Source organism: Oryx dammah, unplaced genomic scaffold, assembly GCF_014754425.2.
Source record: "Oryx dammah isolate SB20612 unplaced genomic scaffold, SCBI_Odam_1.1 HiC_scaffold_8, whole genome shotgun sequence".
Taxonomy (NCBI): domain Eukaryota; kingdom Metazoa; phylum Chordata; class Mammalia; order Artiodactyla; family Bovidae; genus Oryx; species Oryx dammah.
The window spans coordinates 56,625,346-56,645,816 of record NW_024070192.1 but is presented as its reverse complement, the minus strand read 5'-3'; the positions used below and the strand labels follow the sequence as shown (position 1 = coordinate 56,645,816).

Here is a 20,471-nt window from a genome sequence, read left to right as displayed (position 1 = left end):
CCAAAGATATAGAAGGTTTTTTAAATTCTATCAGTTTTACAGTTTAAAAGAACTATTTTACATCCCTATGTCCTCATACAACCCTATGAGATTGTCATTGTTATTTCTACTTTAAAAGATATGAAAAGATTAAGGCTCAGAGAACTGAAATAATTTTCTTAAGCCACATACTTGGAAAGTACAATGCCAGAACCCTAACCTAGGTCTTCTACTAATATTAAGTCCTATGAGTCTCACAGGGGTGTAGTTAAGTCATTATATCACAATTAACTGGTGGATTTTTTTTCTCTTGAGAGTATATAAAATAGCAAGGTGCCCTATATCCAGTATCATTCTAAGTAAGATAAAAATATGATGACCTCTTGGAGTCTTGGCTTTCTGTCTCTAAATTGGGGATACAGTCTTCATAAGGTTATTTCAAAGATTAAATGTACTAGTACAGAAACACTTTTTAAAATATAAGAAGTGTGTTGGTGTTACTGGCTTAGTCATTTTGGACTCTTTGCAACCCCATAGACTGTAGCCCACCAGGCTCCTCTGTCCATGGGATCCTCCAGGCAAGAATACTAGAGTGGGTTGGCATTCCCTTCTCCAGGGGATCTTCCCAACCCAGGGATCCAACTCAGATCTCCTGCTTTGCAGGCACATTCTTTACTATCTGAGCCACCAGGGAAGCCCTTTAAATATAAAGTGCTTTGTAAATATGAGATTATGTTTTAGAGTCCATTTTTTTAATTTTAATTAGAATCATTGACCAATTTTCATGATCTAACAAATATTCAGAATAAAGCAACAGATTACATTGATTCAGGAAGCTTTAATAATTTTCAGTCATGCATAGAAGAATACCTGACTCGTTGATATAGTTATTTTCTCAGGTCAGAATGGGAGAGCATCTTTTTTGTTTTTCTTTTAATTAAAAACATCTATATCGTTTGTTTGTTTGTTTGTTTTTTAGAGCAAACATTTGTTACTTCTAAAATTAAAGCATCCTTAAGTACAATAAATGTTTAAGCACCATGGAAACCTCAGAGTAAAAATTAAAAGCTCTCTTTGGAACCATTTAGAAAATATTGTATAAAGAGGGAATAATAAATGTGCCTAAGAAAAAAACTTAAAATCTTTAATAATATCTTTCACAAATTTGTGACCTTCTAAGCTCATCCAACCAAGTTTACTAATTAAAGTGATTAGATTTTAAGACTATATAATACTACTGGTGCTTCTCATTTCCTTTATAATAACCCCCAAATGCTAAAGAAACTTAAACTCAATGTAGATACAGCACTTGACGTGAGATGCCTACTTCTTGGACAAGATCTTAGGTAAATTCCTCAACTTCACTTTTGCTCCATTTATAAAATGGAAAGATGAGCATCATAGCTCATTTATTACAGGATAAAATGAAATAACATTGTGAAATTAGCTTTTACTTAGAAATTAGTTGTTTGCACCCTAAATGATATCTTTGTAGATTTGTTAGATTCATTTTTCCTAGTATAAGGCAGAATAGTATACTGAAGAGATCATATCTTGAATTCAAATTCCAGCTTTAAGACCTAATATTTGTGCAGAGAAATCCCAAAAGGGGTTCTGTATGCTCTCTGAGTCTCAATTTCTTCACCTATGAAAATGGAGATGTCATCAGCTCATGAGGTTGTTGGGAAGATTGCAGAAAATGTAACTGAAGTAACTAGCTGATTAAAGTAAATGTTTATAAAGTGGCTCATATCTGGTAGGTGCTCAGTATACATCCCCATTATTATCATTGTCATTACAGTCTTCATCATTCATTGTCATTATGTAAAAGAAGTTTGTCCTTGCAGCCTACTCTGATATGATCAACTGTTCTCTTCTTCCCTCTATTTTTAGGTGAGGGGAAGCTGGAAACCTTGGAAGGTGGTGAAAGATTTCTATTGATATAGAGTTATGTAATTTATCATTATTAAGTCACTGAGAACATGTAAAAACAAGGTGCCAAAACCTCTGAAAACAATTCAGAAGTAACATTTCACTCTTTATTTCAACGGTAAAGTTTGAATAGGAAACCAAACTTCAACTCAGTTTTTTTCATGGATATAAAGCTTGAAATAATAAAGAAATTTATGTCTAACTAGTAGCCTGGTAGGCTGCAGTCCATGGGGTCGCAAAGAGTCGGACATGACTGAGCGACTTCACTTTCACTTTTCACTTTCACGCATTGGAGAAGGAAATGGCAGCCCACTCCAGTGTTCTTGCCTGGAGAATCCCAGGGACGGGGGAGCCTGGTGGGCTGCCGTCTATGGGGTCGCACAGAGTCGGACATGACTGAAGTGACTTAGCAGCAGCGGCAGCAGCAGTAGCTTCAAAGGCACTCAGATTTTACACAGCATTGTATGTGGAAAGGGAGGTCTTGCTAACCTTGTATAGAAAATAGAAATACTGAAATTGCCCATGGATTGGTATAACTAGTTTTCTGCAAGACTTTGACAGACATTTCACCACTATGAGGGAGAAGTAAGCCATATAGATATCTGGTGCAAGAGTGTTCCAGACAGCAATTGCAAAGGCCTGAGATAGGAGGGGGTCTTGTATATTTAAACAAGACAAAGAGGACATCTGGACAGAGGGATATCCAGCTCATTGCATCGTCAGTCGTCAGCTGATTGTCTGCTTCTCAGAAAGGTCTTTCCTAACTACCCGTTTAATTTGAGCCTTCTGTCTCCCTCCAAGCTCTGTTACACTCCCCTATTTTATTCTGTCCTTAGGACAGCAGACTGTTTTTCTATTTTCTTGTTAACTTTCTGTCTCCTCCATTAAAATATGAGATGCCCTGAGAACAGGGATCTTGGATATCTTGTTCGCTACAATTTAGGTAATGCCTAACAGTACCTGGCACATGGTAGGTGATCATGAAATAGTCGTATTTCATTATGATAGTATCTGTTTAATGAATATATTTACTATATATGTTTCAGTATCACTTACTTCGGTATGAGCTTAAACTAATGAGGCCCCATTTCTGTTCAGCAGAGGGCTATTATTAGCAGTGTCCCTCACTCAGTCTTCAGTGTTAGTGAGTACCCGCGGAAACAAGCACACTCACACAGTTTTGGAGAGCAGATGTCTGTGTCTCTAGGAACCTAAAATGTACATGTTCCTGGACCCTTTAGTTTCATTTCTAGGATCTCTTATGGAAATTAATTCCCATTCATATGCATGAATCTAACAAACACAGATATCCATTGTATAAGCACATAGATGTCAGATAGTTCTTTGCACAGATATTCATTGAGTAAATGTGTATCAGGCATTGAGAAGAGAGGCTGGGTCTGCTCACACTGAGGATGTTTGAGAGGCAGGTGAAACTTGAGGAGCCCCAGAATCACTTCTTCTCTCTTGTACCTGTAGAACCTAGGTGGGGTGATGGGACCAGATGCCATGATTTTTGTGTTTTGAATATTGAATTTGAAGCCAGGTTTTCTACTCTCCTTTCACTTTCATCAAGGCTCTTTAATTCCTCTTCGTTTCTGCCATAGAGTTGGTAGCATCTGCATATCTGAGGCTATTGATATTTCTCCTGGCAATCTTGACTCCAGCTTGTGCTTCATCCATCGCAGCATTTCACATGATGTACTCTGCATATAAGTTAAATAAGCAGGGTGACAGTATACAGCCTTGACGTACTTTTTCCCAATTTGAACCAATCCATTGTTCCGTGTCCCATTCTAACTGTTGCTTCTTGACCTGCATACAGATTTCTCAGGTGGCAGGTAAGGTGTTCTGGTATTCCCATCTCTTGAAGAATTTTCCACCATTTGTTGTGATCCACACAATCAAAGGCTTTGGTGTAGTCAATAAAGCAGAAGTAGATGTTTTTCTGGAACTCTCTTGCTTTTTCTATGATCCAGTGTATGTTGGCAATTTGATCTCTGGTTCCTGTGCCTTTTCTAAATCCAGCTTAAACATCTGGAAGTTATTGGTTCATGTACTGTTGAAGCCTCACTTGGAGAATTTTGAGCGTTGCTTATCTAGTGTGTGAAATAAGTACAATTGTGCAGTATTTTGAACATCCTTTGGCATTGCCTTTCTTTGGGATTGGAATGAAAACTGACCTTTTCCAGTCCTGTGGCCACTGCTGAGTTTTCCAAATTTGCTGGCATATTGGGTGCATCAAGTTTTAGGACTTTCACAGCATCATCTTTTAGGACTTGAAATAGCTCAGCTGGAATGCCATCACCTCCACTAGCTTTGTTTGTAGTGATGCTTCCTAAGGTGCACCTGACTTCGCACTCCAGGATGTCTGACTCTAGGTGCGTGATCACACCATCATGGCTATCTGGATCATTAAAATTTTTTTGTGTGTAGCTCTATGTATTCTTGCCACCTCTTCTTAATTTCTTCTACTTCTGTTAGGTCCATACCATTTCTGTCCTTTATCGAGTCCATCTTTGCACGAAATGTTCCCTTGATATCTCTAATTTTCTTGAAGAGATCTCTAGTCTTTCCCATTCTATTGTTTTCCTCTATTTCTTTGCATTGATCACTGAGGAAGCCTTTCTTATCTCTCCTTGCTATTGTGGAACTCTGCATTCCAATGGGTGTATCTTTCCTTTTCTCCTTTGCCTTTAGCTTCTCTTGTTTTCTCTGCTATTTGTAAGGCCTCCTTAGACAATTTTGCATTTCTTTTTCTTGGGGAGGGTCTTGCTCCCTGCCTCCTGTACAGTGTCATGAACCTCCATCCATAGTTCTTCAGGCACTCTGTCTACCAGATGTAATCCATTGCATCTATTTCTCACTTCCACTGCGTAATCCTAAGGGATTTGATTGAGGTCATATCTGAAAGGTCTAGTCGTTTTCCCTACTTTCTTCATTTTAAGTCTGAATTTGGCAATAAGGAGTTCATGACCTGAGCCACAGTCAGCTCTCGGTCTTGTTTTTGCTAACTGTATAGAACTTCTCCATCTTCGGCTGCAAAAAATACTATCATTCTGATTTTGGTGCTGACCATCTGGTGATGTCCATGTGTAGAGTCATGATTTATGTTGTTGGAAGAGGGTGTTTGCTATGACCAGTGTGTTCTCTTGGCAAAACTCTGTTAGCCTTTGCCCTGCTTCATTTTGTACTCCAAGGCCAAACTTGCCTGTTCCTCCAGGTATCTCTTGACTTCCTGCTTTTGCGTTCCAGTCCCCTATCATGAAAAGGACATCTTTTTTTGGTGTTAGTTTTAGAAGGTCTTGTAGGTCTTCACAGAACCATTCAACTTCAGCTTCTTTGGCATTAGTGCTTAGGGCATAGACTTAGAGTACTGTGATATTGAATTATTTGCCTTGGCGATGAACAGAGATCATTTCTGTCATTTTTGAGATCACCCCCAAGTACTGCATTTTGGACTCTTGTTGACTATGAGGGCTACTCCATTTCTTCTAAGGGATTCTTGCCCACAGTAGTAGGTATAATGGTCATCTGAGTTAAGTTCACCCATTCCAGTCCGTTTTAGTTCATTGATTCCTAAACTGTCGATGTTCACTCTTGCCATCTCCTGTTTGACCACTTCCAATTTACCTTGATTCATGGAGCTAACATTCCAGGTTCCTATGCAATTTTGCTCTTTACAGCATCAGACTTTACTTCCAACATGAGTGACATCCACAACTGGGAGTTGTTTTCACCTTTACTCCGTCTCTTCATTCTTTTTGGAGTTATTTCTCCACTCTTCTCCAGTAGCATATTGGGCACCTACCGACCTGGTTCAATCCTATAACCACAAGGAACTGAATTCTGTTAATGATACCAAAGCCTTCCCAGTTAAGCCTCAGATGAGACCACAGTCTTACCAGACCCAAAGCAGAGGACTCAGCTAAGCCTCACTCAGATTCCCAACCTGCAGAAACTGTGAGATTAAAATTATATATATTATTCTAAGTTGCCAAGCATGCAGTAGTTTAACAGCAATAGAACATTAATGTCATATACTAGTGCCATTTGCTTCTACCTTCCTAGTTGAGAAAATGATTGTCAAAGCTGAAATGCTGGAATTTTCTCTGGAATAAAAATATTTCCTTCTATTAAAGTAAGAGATACAAGTTACATTTGTAGAGTTTTGAATCAACTTTCAGACTCCTCATGGGGTGACTCTTTTCTGTCTCCCCTATTTCTTTAACTCTTTTCTATCCAATCGAAGGAAGTTCAAGGGGAACTGAAGGATGCCCCTTTACAACTGTGATGAAGACAGGAGCCTCCAGAAGCACACAGCTGCTCCATGAGAGGTGGTGTCGTGAGTCTTCCCAAGAGAAGCAGCCCTCCCTCCTCCCGGGGTGACATCTCATTCGCATGTCACGTTCCCAGGACCGATCCCAGTGCTTGACACATAGCTGATGCTCAGTGACTGATGAATGTTCCTTGGTAACCTACCTCAGCTATAAATCCAGTGAGAAAGAAGAAGAGTCACTCTCCCTCCTTATTGTGGTCCTTTTCCTTCCTAGAGTTTGGGGAATGAAAAGGCGATCATGACACTCATTTGTGTACAGGAAAGCAAACGAGCACTGAGAGTCCAGAGATGAGTGAATTGCTCTTTGTTCGTAAAAGGAATCTGTAAAGCCTAACATGAATACCAATAATTCTATAATTCTTTTTTTCTTCTCAGTCTACAGTGTTGTTTTTAGTTTTGTTTTTTGTTTTTTTTTTTTTTTTTGAGGTATAATTGACATGTTTAATTTAATATGCGTCCTCTTCAGTGCTGATAAATGCCAAAAGCTTAATTGTCTGATTCCAAATGATACTGACATAATGGACTCATTTGTTATGTCTCCATTTTCTATCTTCACATCACATAAAAGTACAAGCCTTTTATAACCTGACAATAATTGGAATGCCTTTATCTTTTATTCACTTTATTGTCAGCTTCCCTCTTTGTAGACTTCTAGTGGAAACATAATTTTAACATTATTCATTCCTGTTTGGTACATTGAAGGCCTGGTACATTGTACCTCATTACTAAGAATTTGTGAATCCTTTATACATACTGTCATTAATTAATTCTTAATTGCTTTGTTGGACATTACTGATGACAAATGCTCCAAGGTTTTGTTTTCATTTGTGTAACATGGAAGTATAAAATGAACAAAATATATATACTTCATTGCTTTTACTGTCGATATCAGAAGCATGGTAACTTTTAATCTAAAGAAGTGAAAGTATTTCAACTCATAATGTTATTATATGAATTAGGAAATTACATATCTGTTCAATTGAAGCCTTTTTAAAAAAAAAACAAAAATGAATTGATAAATGTTCAGGGGCATGTGTATTGCCTAAGAACATGGTTAATTTGTTTAAATTTAATAAGCAATGTATTATTTTTCCTCTGCAGTCTGTTCTCTCCTGGTCTTTAGTACATAAATCATGCCACATCATTCTCCAAGTCAGAACTCTCCAATGACTTCCCATCACACCTAGAATAAGATCCAAACACCTTACCATAGTTTACAAGACCCTTCATCTCTGGCCCTGACTAGCTGTCTACTACCCTTCTTCTGCTTATGTTGCCTGAGTCTCATTGATCTTTTTATAGTTCTTCAGACATGCCAAGCTCATTTCTATGCCAGTGCCTTTGCACTGGCTTTTCCAACTCCCAAGAATCCTCTCCATTTAGATCTTCACAAGACTTACTCCTTCATTTCGTTCAGGTCCGTGCTCTCATGCCTTCTTTTGAAAGAGGCTTTTCCTGGCCACTCTACTAAAATGCTAGCCCCCATCATCACTACCAATCACTCACAATCCATCTCTACCCATGTTTTTTTAGTAGCACTGCTTTGCCATCTGAAATTGTGTCTGCCCCTCAGCACATGCACTTCAGGAAGATAGGGTCCTCTCTTGTGTTGTTCACCACTGTAGCCCCTGAATCTACTACAACAGTTATTCAATATGTGTTAAGTAAATAAATGAATAGAATCCTAGAGGTACCCTGTGTAGAACTAAACAGCAGTTGAAGAGAGAAACAAGAAAGTAAAGTAAAAATAACATGAATTTTCACACCTGGATTATTGGAGGTTGGTAGAACCATTTCCCATGGATAGAGGAGCATGGTGGGCTGCAGTCCATGGGATCGCTAGGAGTCGGACACGACTGAGCGACTTCACTTTCACTTTTCACTTTCATGCATTGGAGAAGGAAATGGCAACCCACTCCAGTGTTCTTGCCTGGAGAATCCCAGGGACGGGGGAGCCTGTTGGGCTGCCGTCTATGGGGTCGCACAGAGTCGGACACAACTGAAGCGACTTAGCAACAGCAGCAGCAGAACCATTAAAAGTCACAAGGAACTTGGAAGGAAAGACAGATTGGGAAAGAAGTAAGACCAGTTCTTTATCAGACATTAGAGATGCTAGTAGGCATCAAGAGGGAGATGGGAGAACAGGTCACGATTGGAGATGCTATGTAAGGATTGTCTTCCTGATCGTTGAAGCCCTAAGGTTGCAGCGAAAGTAAGTAACAGGAGAAGAAGGAAAAGCCCTTCTGTGACAAGCTCAGGAGAGGGTCCAGATGGGGGCAGTCAGGCAGGACTTAAAGAAAGCTCCGGGAGAAGAGTTTCAAGAAGGGAGTGTTTAACAGTTCTAAATGCTGATAACAGAAGGGGAACATGTGAAAAATAGATTGGCTGTGATGGTAAGCATTTGTGACCTTTAAGAGAGAAGCCTCAGTAGATTGGTGAGGGCAGGAATACATTTTACACCAACACTGTCTTGAATGTCAGTTTAATCTTTCTTCTGTGATTCATAAGGCATTTCAGCATCTCTAAGGACCTCTTGGTCCTTTTGTAAATATCAATTATGTAACTGTGTAGTTTAAAAGGTGTTGGATTAAGGGGAAAAGGTATAGGAAATTGAAATTAATCTATATTGATCCTACAACATTTGGTAGAAGTTACTTAAACACATTCCCACCTGTGCCCAGGTTTCCGTGACTTTCTAGTGAGGGGTGCAGTGTGCTCTGTTCACTGTCAACAAAGTGTCAGTTTAGCATGTGCAGTTTTTTACATTACAAAGTGCTAAGATCAAAGGGAAAATGTTAGTTAGGACAGCAATATTTTTATGTTATTGTCTGCTGACATAAAAATGTGTTGAACTTTTATTTTTGTTATTTTGAAAAGATCTGAAAAGAATGAATAAGCAGGAGAAATTGCTCATAATCCACCACCAAGAGGCCATCGTTGTTTACATTTTCACTTTCAGTCTTTTATTCAGCTTTTTAAAACTTCTAACACTTTGGGGTTATTTCTTATATAATGGAAGGAGGAATATAGTAGCTAAAAGCAGGAGCTTGAGAATCAGATTACTTGGGTTCAAATCCCATCTCTGCCTCTTATCAGCAACATGATCTTGATGAGTTTCGTAACCAGTCTGCACCTCAATCTCTTCACCTATAAAGTGCAGGAACAAATAATTCTTTCATAAGCCAATTTGTCCTGATACCTGCCATATAAAACAGAGTTGATCCCATACTCTTTCCACCTTCTTTCCAAACTTACTTGTTGTATTTTCCCCTGCCACTGGCACTCATTGCAAGACTTTTCATCACTTTCTGATGTTTTGTACTTTTGTCCTTAGTTTTAAGGTGCAAATACTGTTTCCAAATAAAATCTAGGTTGGAAGCCACCTCTCCTGGATACTAAGCTAATATGAGAAACTGAGGAACCCAGTTGAGGATTACAGTTGTCTACAACGGCCTTAAAGTTTCATTGCACCCCCATGTTAAAGTCAAATATGGCCTGACTCTGCTCTGAAATAAAAAAGGATAATAAACTAATTAAAGCATTTGATTATCTGTTTCAGAGTTATTATTCTGAAGCCATTTACCATACAGTGATAATCAAATGACTGGATGGGCCGTTAACAGTAATATGTCCCTTCGGGCACCACATCACAGTTGTGTTATGTGGAGACTGTTGTGACAGAAATGTTTCTAAGACTAGGTTAAATGTGGACTATTTAAGTAATAGAGACTTCAAGGGAAAACAGTTTTTTCTTTTGTTTACTTCAGGAAAGTATTTGAATTTATTTCAAGGTTATCTTTAAAGAAAGGGGAGGTTAAGAAAAATGGTCATGTTAGCCCTTTATTAAAATAATTGGTCAAATAGCATCAAGGCAGAAGAACACAGATGTAATAGATGTAACACCTGTCTCAGGACTTCATGATTGAAAACAAAACTAAGCCCCTAGTTCTCCCAGTCAAATTCAATGGGTCATTTGGGTGTGACAATTACAGTCATATTTTCAGAACCAACCTTGATTTTGAGTGTTTGGGCACCCTTTCAATTACTCTCCTGTTTAGGACTCAGAATAAAATAGTTGAAGTATCTATAATGTTCTTTCTTTGGGAGCAAGGTTTTTATCAATCTTACTCTTTTCTATGTTCTAGTAATGTAAGGTACATTGTTATCCAAAAGTGGATCTGTCTTTATTGATAAGGTGACTGACAAGTTCTGTGAAACGCGTTACTATGCGATGGGTTGTAAAGTTTTTATAAACAACAAAATGCTATTGTTTTGTTGCTTGAGATGATGGTGAATTGACTAACTTAAGGAAACAGGCTGCTGCAGGTTTTTCTAAGTATCTTGCAGTAAATCAACCTTCAAAGACTTCCTTAGGAAACAGATTGGTGCTTTTTAAAAATATAAATGCAATATATTAAACATACTTCTTAAATCATCTAGTTCTTTTTTCTAATCCAAAAATAAGAAAAATATATCAATTTGTAATATGACTTCCTAGGGATCTGAATAACAAAAAGCGTCGATGTCCTTAATCCAGCATAGCTGTCAATTTCCTAGTTCTTCTGTGTGTTTTGTTGTGTGTGCGTATGTTAGTCATTCAGTTGTGTTCAACTCTTTGTGACCCCAGGGACTGTAGCACACCAGGCTCCTCTGTCTGTGAGATTTCCCAGGCAAGAATACTGGGATAAGTAGCCAACCATTCCCTTCTCCAGGGGAATCTTCCCAACCCAGGGATCGAACCCAGCTCTCTTGCATTGTAGGTGGATTCTTTACCAGCTGAGCCACAAGGGAATCCCTTACTGAAACATACACATTTATAAACGTATTTTTTAAATGCTTAAAGGAGATATTGCTATTTCCCAAAGACCTGATAAATGTACTCAAAACATTACTTTGGAATGTTTGCATTTGAGAGTATAACTGAAATATTTTATTGTCAATGTACTTTGTGGTATTTTATTGTTTCCAAAGGCCATTGTGCCTAAATGGCAGCACAGAGGTTGTGTTTACCATAATATCACATGCAGAAAACCATGAATGCAAGCCAGTCTATTGAAATGCACAGGCCAGCAAGCATGCTCTTTTCTATTTAGTCAACTTTTGTTTAAACATGGTTTACTTATTTGAGTGGAAGTTAACAAAACACTGAGCTTTTATGATCTTGTCATAGCAGTGCTCTGTTATGTGACCTAGATTTCAAATCTCTGTAGTATTTCCTGTATAAAACTAGTGTAGTCCCTCTCTGTGCACCTACCACAATAATAAAATATGAGTCAGCTATGTAGAGACACTATCTGTGGAAGGTTTCTTTTTAATCAAAACCTTTGTTAATAAAGAAAAAGTACATAGTGCTATTTATATTCCAGATAAGCTAATAAGTTAGGTATAATTAAGAATCTTTCTAGGAGGAAATTTCTCAGGAGATATTTAAAGATACACTCCTTAAATTTTTTTTTATTTCTTTTTTTTTTAATTTTTATTTTTACTTTATTTTGCTTTGCAATATTGTATTGGTTTTGCCATACATTGACGTGAATCTGCCACGGGTGTACATGAGTTCCCAATCCTGAACCGCTCTCCCACCTCCCACCCCATATCAACTCTCTGGATCATCCCCGTGCACCAGCCCCAAGCCTCCTGTATCCTGTATCAAACATAGACTGGCAATTCGTTTCTTACATGATAGTATACATGTTACAATGCCATTCTCCCAAATTTTTTTTTAATAATATGCTTCTTTGTATACATAAAGAATTTTCTTATTTCTTAGTCTGATGTAACCTTGAAATTCTTAGTAGGCAGAAATTGTGACCTTTATTTGTACTGAACAAATATTTTTAACCTGTTTTCTTCAAAGAATTTTTGTTATTGCAATCCACTATTATAATTTCATTTTTTTAAATGAGCATTTACACCCTGGAAATGCCTATTCAGTTCTGTCCTATGTGAAGTGACATTGGCAGATTTCAGCCATACAATAGCCTTTCGTCTTGGCTCAGCCTTAGTATAAAAAAGGCTAGTTGTGAAATAACAGCCATTGTGCCAGAATATTACTGCTAGGAAACCAGGTAAATTGATTGCGCATGCACCACATGGTCAAGGCTTCCCAACACTCCAGTCCTGACCAAATAGCACAGCAGATTTTAAATATAATGCATATCAAAGAAATATAGGTCTATCCAAATTGGCTGTACTAATAGAATGATAGATGCAGCTATATCTAAATAATATCAAACATCTGTATTACCAGTGAAATACTGGCTCATCTAGGTATAGACATTTACATTTATGTGGGCAGAACGACTGAATGATTAATTGAGTGACTAGAGCTTGTGTTTGACTCTCAGCATAGGCCCAGAGCGTCGCTATGCAGCATTCTCCTTCAGGCTCTATTCTCTCCCTTAATCACATCTCCACTCCTTTTCCTTCTTCCCCATCCTTTCCTGTCCTTCAACAAATTCTGATTGAGAACCCACACTGTATGTTGAGTGGGAACGGGAGACATAGCCTTACTGGAACCATGTAGAGAGCAATTGGATAGTTTTAAAAGTTTAATTATATACTTACAAATTACGCTAAATGTCCTGAAGAATACAAAGTGAAAGTGACAGTGAATTCGCTCAGTCGTGTCCGACTCTCTGCGACCCCATGGACGGTAGCTCCTCTGTCCATGGGATTTTCCAGGCAGTAGTACTGGAGTGGATTGCCATTTCCTTCTCCAGGGGATCTTCCCGACCCAGGGATTGAACCTGGGTCTCCCGCATTGTAGACAGACACTTTACCATCTGAGCCACCAGGGAAGCTTAAAGAATACAAACATAGTATCATTTATTTCTTCAGCAAACATTTCTGAGGATCAACGATGTGTCAGGCATTTTGCTAGGAACGAATGAAACAAAGTGTTCCCTACCCTCATGGAGGAAACTGGGAGAGGAAGAGTGGACTGTCTTTGTGGTAAGATTCAAGTAGAAACTTGAAAGACAACTAAGAGTCACCTGTCTTAACGACCTAAGAAGAGAGCATTCTAGGCTGAGGCAAAGAGCTGCCTACCCAAAGGAATGAAAGGAGACCATTTAGTGAGACGGGGACAGTTAAGTCAGGTCAGCTTTTGAAAAATAAAACTTAATTTTAGAAAAATTGTATGTAATTTTCCTGTGAAGCATGTAGTGGAAATATTATTGGGAAATTGCTTGTACTAGCCTAAGATAAGAAGAAAGGCTGGACTGGAGAAATAAATGTGAGAGTCACCAGCATGTATAGAATTTTTTAAAGCTATGAAAGTGGTAAGATCACCTGGGATGAGAATATAGTAGGGAAAAGAAGGGGATGCAAGACTGAACCCTAGGAACATTTACATGGCTACAGAGAAAGAAGAAACTGAACTAAAGAGGAATGATCTTTTAAAAATTTAGATGACATTTTTCATTTTCTACATTTAGGTACAACACTGTGTGTGTATAGTATTGTGGAAACCAGGAAAAACTGAAAGCTTGTAACACCATATACTATTTTTTAACTTCATATTTTATATTGGGGTATAGCTAATTAACAACATTGTGATAGTTTCAGGTGAGCAGTGAAGGGACTTACCCATATGCATAGATAGATCCATTCTCCCCTAAATCCCCCTCCCATCCAGGCTGCCACATAGCAGTGAACAGAGTTCCATGTTCTATACAATAGATCCTTGTTGGCTGTCTATTTTAAATATAGCAGTATGTACATGAAGAACTATGGCACTGAGGTTCGTGACATTGTAGAGGAGGCAGGGATCAAGACCATCCCCAAGGGAAAAAAAATGCAAAAAGGCAAAATGGTTATCTGAGTAGGCCTTACAAATAGCTGTGAAAAGAAGAGAAGCGAAAAGCAAAGGAGAAAAGGAAAGATATACCTATTTGAATGCAAAATTCCAAAGAACGGCAAGGAGAGATAAGAAAGCCTTCCTCAGTAATCAGTGCAAAGAAATAGAGGAAAACAATAGAATGGGAAAGACTAGAGATCTCTTCAAGAAAATTAGAGATACCAAGAGAATATTTCATGCAAAGATAGGCACAATAAAGGACAGAAACAGTAGGGACCTAACAGAATCTGAAGATATTAAGAAGAGGTGGCAGGAATACACAGAAGAACTATACAAAAAAGATCTTCACAACCCAGGTAATCACAATGGTGTGATCACTCAGCTAGAGTCAGACATTGTGGAATGCGAAATCAAGTGGCCCTTAGGAAGCATCGCTATGAACAAAGCTAATGGAGGTGATGGAATTCCAGTTGAGCTATTTCAAGTCCTAAAAGATGATGCTGTGAAAGTGCTGCACTCAATATGCCAGCAAATTTGGAAAACTCAGCAGTGGCCACAGGACTGGAAAAGGTCAGTTTTCATTCCAATCCCAAAGAAAGGCAATGCCAAAGAATGCTCAAACTACCACACAATTGCACTCATCTCACACACTAGTAAAGTAATGCTCAAAATTCTCCAAGTCAGGCTTCAACAGTATGTGAACTATGAACTTCCAGATGTTCAAGCTGGATTTAGAAAAGGCAGAGGAACCAGAGATCAAATTGCCATCATCTGCTGGATCATTGAGAAAGCAAGAGAGTTCCAGAAAAGCATCTGCTTCTACTTTATTGACTATGCCAAAGCCTTGACTGTGTGGATCACAACAAACTGTGGAAAATTCTTCAAGAAATGGGAATACCAGACCACCTGACCTGCCTCCTATGAAATCTGTATGCAGGTCAGGAAGCAACCATTAGAACTGGACGTGGAACAGCAGACTGGTTCCAAATCGGGAAAGGAGTACCTCAAGGCAGCATATTGTCACTCTACTTATTTAACTTATACACAGAGTACACCATGTGAAATGCTGGGCTGGATGAAGCACAAGCTGGAATCAAGATTGCTGGGAGAAATACCAATAACCTCAGATTCACAGATAGCACCACCCTTATGGCAGAAAGCGAAGAAGAACTAAAGAGCCTTTTGATGACAGTGAAAAAGTTGGCTTAAAACTCAGCTTTCAGAAAACTAAGATCATGGCATCCGGTCCCATCACTTCATGGCAAATAGATGGGGAAACAGTGACAGACTTTATTTTGGGGGGCTCCACAATCGCTGCAGATGGTGATTGCAGCCATGAAATTAAAAGACTCTTGTTCCTTGGAAGAAAAGCTATGACCAACTTAGACAGCATATTAAAAAGCAGAAACATTACTTTGCCAACAAAGGTCTGTCTAGTCAAAGCTATGGTTTTTCCATTAGTCATGTATGGATGTGAGAATTGGACTATAAAAAAAGCTGAGCGCCAAAGAATTGATGCTTTTGAACTGTGTTTTTCAAGAAGACTTGAGAGTCCCTTGGACAGCAAGGAGATCCAACCAGTCCATCCTAAAGGAAATCAATCCTGAATATTCATTGGAAGGACTGATGCTGAAACTCCAATACTTGGGCCACCTGATATGAAGAACTGCCTCATTTATAAAGACCCTAATGCTGGGAAAGATTGAAGGTGGGAGGAGAAGGGGACGACAGAGAATGAGATGGTTGGATGGCATCACCGACTCGATGGACATGAGTTTGAGTAAGCTCTGGGAGTTGATGATGGACAGGGAAGCCTGGTGTGCTACAGTCCATGGAGTCGCAAAGAGTCAGACACGACTGAGCAAGTGAACTGAGCTGTATGTATATGACCATCCCAAACTCCCTAACTATCCCTTCCCGTCCAGCCGCTGTAAGTTCCTTTTCTTTGTCTGTGAGTTTCTTTCTGTTTGTGAGTAAGTTCATTTCACTTTTTTTAGATTCCCCAGATAAGGGATATCATATCATATCTCATCTGTCTGACTTACTCAATATGACACTCTCATCCATGTTGCTACAAATGGCGTTATTTCATTCTTTTTAATGGCTGAGTAATATTTCATTTTATATGTTGTACCACTTCTTCTTTATCCATTCCTCTGTCAGTGAACATTTAGGTTGCTTCCAAAAAAGCATATACTTGAAGTAATTATCCTGGTAGATAAATTTTTAAAAATTATTCTCAGCAAATTGTAAAAGACTACATAATCATTAATGTATATATTTTTCTGTTTTATATATTTCTTTTGCATTATATAGTGCTGTGCTCAGTAGCTCAGTCATCTCTGACTCCATGACCCCATGGACTGTAGCCTGCCAGGCTCCTCTGTCCATGGAGTTTTCCAGGTAGAATACTGAAGTGGGTTGCCCCTTCCTACCATAAGGGACCTTCCCAGTCCAGGGACTGAAGCCACATGTCTTGCGTCTCCTGCACGGGCAGGCAGATTCTTTACCACCAGCATCACCTAGGAAACCCCATATTTTATAGTAGATGGTATATAATATATGTTGTCATATGTCTATTACAGAAGCACTTTATAGAATTGTAAGTATAGTTCTAAATATAGAAACAATACATATTTTTAAATAGAAAGTGTTTTATATATATATATATATTTTTTTAGAACCACTTTCTCCAATGTAGAAACTATCTTAACCAATCTTAATAGGTCCCTCTCTAGTACTACCATGAACTTAAACTGCTACCAGTTAAAATGTATATCAGAGTTGATTGTTTCCAAAACGATTAATGCCAGTTGTACTTGCCACTGTAAATTAATTGTAATTTTTGTAATTTGATGAAATGTGAGTATAGACATTAAAAGTTGATTTTACAGAAACTAAGTTGAATGCTTTAGAGATTTGATAATGGTGAATTAATATTGTTATTGATTAGATGTAAGAAGGGCTTACCAGGTAGCTCAGTGGCATAAAGAATCTTTCTGCCAATGCAGGGGATGCAGGTTTGATCCCTGAGTCAGGAAGATCCCATGGAGGAGGAAATGGCAACCCACTCCAGTGTTCTTGCCTGAAACATCCTATGGACAGAGAAACCTGGCAGGCTACAGTCCACGGGGTCGCAAAGAGTTGGCTACAACTTAGTGACTGAGCACACAGCACAGATGTAAGAGTCATTTGTAAAAGATTGAAGGAAAATTATGAAAGTCTAGAAGGATTCTTTTGCTCTTCAGTTGTTTCATAACTGTGCTTAATTCTCAATTTACTTTGAAGAACCTGAAACTGGAAATGATAGCTGATGCATTTTGAGTGTGGTTTCTACGAGAAAAACAACACAGACCCCTATCAAAGGAGTGATCAATAAACAAAAGACTAGCCTAATAAAGACTGGCAACTGAATATGTTATTTATATGTTTTGATTTAAAATAAAATATATAAGTATAAAATAATATATCCACAGATATATATGATACCTTAACTAACCTATGGTTAGTCTTCTTCTGTAGCCAATACAAAGGTAAACTTTAACTCAGCCTAAGTCCATTACCAAAATGCATTAACAAACTTATCATTGAATAAATGGAACCTTACAATAAATGTTTACTCCTTTTCTTTCATGATTTTGGTATTTAGATACTTCAAACAAGGAAAATGACTCTTTGAATGTGTTGAACTTTCTAACCATATGTGTTTTTCTACACATATTGTGTTTCTACACCCAGCCTTTGTTTCTTTGCTATAATAATCATGAAACAAAAATGAAAACACTAGTCACTCCATTGTGTCTTTATGACCCCATGGACTGTAGCCCACCAGGCTCCTCTGTCCATTGAATTCACCAGGCGAGAATACTGGAGCCATTCCTTCTCTAGGGGATCTCACCAACCCAGGGGTCAAACGTGGGTCTCCCACATTGCAGGCAGGCCCTTTACCATCTGAGTCATCAGAGAAGACCGTATAATAATCACATTGGGAACTTTTCAGAGTACAGTTATGTATTAACTTAAACCAACATTGTTACCTCACTTTTATTCTCAAATATAACCTCAGTTCAGGATAATAAAATCTACTTCTCAAGTAGAAAATGATATAAATTATAAAGGTTCAACTCTTATTTTCTTAAATTCTCTTTACAATTAGTTCCAAACCTTACTCAAATTACTTAGAAGACACAAGGAATAATAGTCTTTAATATTGCTACATGTTAAATATCAGTTCCTACTGTTCTATAAATTTAGCTGCAAGTATTTAATTATCAGTAATAATAATTGCTTTATTGACTACACCAAAGCCTTTGACTGTGTAGATCACAATAAACTGGAAAATTCTGAAAGAGATGGGAATACTAGACCAGCTGACCTGCCTCTTAAGAAACCTATATGCAGGTCAGGAAGCATCAGTTAGAACTGGACATGGAACAATAGACTGGTTCCAAATAGGAAAAGAAGTCCGTCAAGGCTGTATATTGTCACCCTGCTTATTTAACTTCTGTGCAGAGTACATCATGAGAAATGCTAGGCTGGAAGAAGCACAAGCTGGAATCATGATTGCCAGGAGAAATATCAATAACCTCAGATATGCAGATGACACCACCCTTATGGCAGAAAGTGAAGAGGAGCTAAAAAGCCTCTTGATGAAAGTGAAAGAGGAGAGTGAAAAAGTTGGCTTAAAGCTCAACATTCAGAAAACGAAGATCATGGCATCCGGTCCCATCACTTTGTGGGAAATAGATGGAGAAACAGTGGAAACAGTGTCAGACTTTATTTTTTGGGTTCCAAAGTCACTGCAAATGGTGATTGCAGCCATGACATTAAAAGATGCTTACTCCTTGGAAGGAAAGTTTTGACCAGCCTAGATAGCATATTAAAAAGTAGAGAATTACTTTGCCAACAAAGGTCCGTCTAATGAGGCTATGGTTTTTCCATTGGTCATGTATGGATGTGAGAGTTGGACTGTGAAGAAAGCTGAACGCTGAAGAATTGATACTTTTGAACTGTGGTGTTCGGGAAGACTCTTGAGAGTCCCTTGGACTGCAAGGAGGTCCAACCAGTCCATTCTAAAGGAGATCAGTCCTGGGTGTTCATTGGAAGGACTGATGCTAAAGCTGAAACTCCAGTACTTTGGCCACCTGATGCAAAGAGTTAACTCATTGGAAAAGACTCTGATGCTGGGAGGGATTAGGGACAGGAGAAGAAGGGGATGACAGAGGATGAGATGGCTGGATGGCATCACCGACTTGATGGATGTGAGTTTGAGTGAACTCTGGGAGTTTGTGATGGACAGGGAGGCCTGGCGTGCTGCAATTCATGGGGTCGCAAAGAGTCGGACATGACTGAGAGACTGAACTGAACTGAATAATATTTTCAAATTAAAATTCCATATTTAATAGTCAAATTGTGAACAGTGTGGGATGGCAAGTGCTTAAACTGAGGAGGTAGTAAAATAGAGTATAATAAGGATAGTGACCCAGTGGGGGAAATAGAGATGAAGACTCCCAGAATTTATAAATTAGGTTTTACTTTAATAAATATTTATTGATTTAGTTGGCTGCATCAGGTCTTGGTTGCAACATTCAGGATCTTCATCGTGTCACACAGAATCTTCACTTGTGGTGCAAACTCTAGTCGTGGTAGGTGGACTCCAGAGTACGTGGGCTTCAGTAGTTGCAGCGTGTAAGCTTAGTTGCTACATGGCCTGTGGTATCTTAGTTCCTCAACCAGGAATCAAACCCGTATCCCCTGAATTGCAATGCAGATTAACCACTAGACCATCAGGCAAGTCTCCATAAATTATATTCTTAAAGTAGATTTGATTTATTGGATTTTTAAATACTGGTTTTTTTTGTACATATACACAGATGTCTAATAAATACAATGTCTGTGATCCCTAGCGGTAAATAGTTTCACATCATTCTGTTAGTTTTGTGTTGCTGACCAAGTAGCTTCCTTCCAGAGACATGTATGGTACTTTGAGATGTGAGTATTATATAGCATCGGAAGTTAAGTTTTGGGCTATCAGATAGAAGCACAACAAGAAGATGAACTTGGGCTCAATTCTGAAGAAGGTCTTTGGACAGTCAGAACTATCCTTGTGTACCATCACTACAGAGCCTGGAGAAATCTTATAAGACTTGTAGATATATTAGCGAAAATGAAACTGCTGAAACCCCTCTGTCTGTCTGCCACAAAACATGAGCTTTTTGTGCAGTCAGCAAAGATCGTGGGGTTCCGGGGGGCTGAAATACCATCCTTGCTGTGTTTGCCTGCCTGGATTTTGAGGTAGAGCACTACATCTCCTAGAGGAAGAAGTGCCATTTTATGATTTTCCCAAGGCCACCAGCCTTCCAATCTCCATACCTGAGTTGCATCAACTCAGAGGAGGTGCTGTTTTCTAGCACTTGCACA

General features: G+C 38.6%; 1 protein-coding gene across 1 annotated transcript in view; it reads left to right on the top strand.

Annotated features, from left to right (window-relative positions):
* STXBP4 (syntaxin binding protein 4) overlaps positions 1-20,471 on the top strand; it is a 233,329-nt gene that overhangs the window by 168,998 nt on the left and 43,860 nt on the right. The gene's annotated exons all lie outside the window — the stretch shown is intronic.